The sequence below is a fragment of the Crocuta crocuta genome, unplaced genomic scaffold (assembly GCF_008692635.1).
Source record: "Crocuta crocuta isolate KB4526 unplaced genomic scaffold, BGI_CrCroc_1.0 scaffold1097, whole genome shotgun sequence".
Lineage (NCBI taxonomy): Eukaryota > Metazoa > Chordata > Mammalia > Carnivora > Hyaenidae > Crocuta > Crocuta crocuta.
In genome coordinates, this window is record NW_027532638.1 from 467,757 (window position 1) to 470,390 (window position 2,634).

Genomic DNA, 2,634 nt, shown 5'->3' on the forward strand with positions numbered 1-2,634 from the left:
TCGCTGGGCAATCTCAGGTCAGCGAAACTGTAGTTCTGAGACATTGAAATAACAACCTTTTAGAAAGTCTCTTTTATGTTGTGCATCCAAACGTTTTGAAAAAGGAGGTTGGCGGTGACACTACTTTGAGAGACAACTTAAATACGTTTTTTAATAAAGTTATCTGTACTCTGTTCAGCTATTTGTTTCCGCGTTGGGCAGGGCTCTGCACTGCGGCCACAGCCCCTGCTCTGCTCCCAGAACTGGGCTGAGAGAGGAGAGGGTTAGAGGAAAAACGGCGGCGATGGGCTGGGAACTCCACGGAGCGCCGAACGTGATTCCCTGCTTTCTACACATTAAGAAGTAAAGTTTTCAGAAAATAACTTTCTATCTTTGGAGATGGAAAAATGAAGGTAACGGCCCTTACGGGGCTCGAACCCACAACATTTGTGTGATTTGCACCACACTCAACCAGCTGAGCTGACTGGCCAGGCCCCCTGGTGTTTAGCTCCAGATTTTCCCTCATTTCCGCCTGCAGTAGATCTTTGTGAAAAGTTACATGTTTTCATAATTTTCTCATTCCACACAGTTTCTCAGGCATAGAAGAACTCTAGGAAAGAATCCACCTTCCGGCACAAATAAACCACACTACTAGGAAATCTCTTCTTTCTCAAATCCTGCCATCTGATCCCAAAAGACCCACAGAAAAGTGGGGGCTGGGGGAGGGGGACTTTTTTCTCACTTTTCAGAAAAACACCTGGGCCAAGTGCTAAGCTTCCCAAAGGTTTGATCAGAGCACAGCAGGGTCTGCGAGGGTCGCCAGGACTTAGGCCTACTAGCAGTGGACACGTTCCTTTTTGCTTCTCGAGGAGGTTCTGGACGGACCTGCGGCTTTGGGCGGCGACACCGCACCGCTCCTACGCTGAGGGCTGCACAAACGTGCTGGAAGGAGCTGGGGCGGATGTGCACGGATGGGGAGCGGTCTCCGTTCGGGGACGAGGATTTAGGGGAAATGGCGACACGCTCCACATCGTCCTGCAATTTCACCCGAATCCCCATCAATATCCCGGCGGAAGCCTACCCCCTCCCCCCACCGAAATTGAAAAGCTAATCTTAAAATGGAAACGCAAAACACATGAGATATGAAAAAACCCTTTGAAAAAAGAGGACCAAAGTTGGGGGATTTCCTTGTTGGTTGGAAGACTTTCTATCACGATACAGTATCTGCACTGAGGACCTGGCAGAGACGACGGATTTACAAGTGAACAGAACTAACCCAGAGTCTAGAAGAGACACCTTACACCTATTGCCAAATGCTTTTCAACAAAAGGGCCAGGCAGTTCAATGATGGAAAGGGTAGTCTTTTCAACAAATAGTGCAGGGACACGGGATATCCAATCCAAACAAACAAACAAAAAGAAAAAAAAACCCTAATCTTTAGGGAAATGCAAAGACCTATAACAATGAGGTATCATTTCATACTCAGATGTGTCACAGGGTGTCTCCTCCCAGCTCCTGATCTGGCTACGCATTGGAGACGGGCCGGTCCCCCGTCCAAAGGCCACTGGTGTCCCCTGAGCCATGGGGGGCCTTCAGCCTACGGCCATGGCCCTCCCCGCGTTGTGGGCAGCAGTGGCGGATGGCGGATATCAGATGCCGAGCACACACACTACGTATCAGCTGGTGGCCGTTTCCCGCCAGGGACAGTCCCACGGTGTCCCCCGTTCGCGTCCTCACTCGGCCTGGCACACGCGTGGGCACACCCGCCTCTCAGGCCTCAGCTTCTACGGGCCCAGCAGGGCCGCGCACACCACGGGCCCCTTCCAGCCGTCAGGCCACCGGGACCGTCATCATCCCAGGGCGCAGGTTCTCACACCGCACAGGTGCACATCCCAGAACNACGCCCCGGGCCTGTCCCTCCCACCTTTCACTCGACTCCCCCCGCAGTAGCTCTTCCTGGAAAACGGCGTGTTTTTCCATACTTTCCTCCTCCCACCCAGCGACCCACAATAGACAAACGGAAGGAAAAGGCTCCCTTCAACCGCAAAGAACCGCACTCACTGGGAAATCTCATCGTCTCAAATCCCGCCTTCCGACCCCAAAAGACCCACAGGAAAACTGGGTCGCGGTGGGGGGGCGGCGTGGGAATCCTTTTTTCCCTCTTTTCGGGGAAAACACCTGGGCCGAACGCAAAGCTTCCCGCGGGGTTCGGATCGCAGCGCAGCGGGCTCTGCGGGGCCGCCGGGACCCAGGCCTACTCAGTCCCCTTAGTGCGCACGGCCCCTTCCGCTCCTCCAGGAGGTTCGGGACGGATCTGGACGGATCTGGACGGACCTGCGCCTCTGGGCCGGACAGCGCACCGGCCCTACGCTGCGCGCGGCACAAAGCTGTGGAAGGAGCGGGGGCGGGTGGGCACGGATGCGGAGCGTTCTCCGTTCGGGGACGAGGATTTAGGGGAAACGGCGACACGCTCCACGTCGTCCTGCAATTTCACCCTGATCCCCGTCAACATCCCGGCGGAGGCCTCCCCCTCCCCCACCGAAACTGAAAAGCTCATCTTAAAGTCTTAATTTTTTTCAACATGTACTTATTTTGGGACTGAGGCAGAGCCGAGGCCGGGGAGGGGCACGCCCGGGGGGGGGGGCGAGCTGGGGA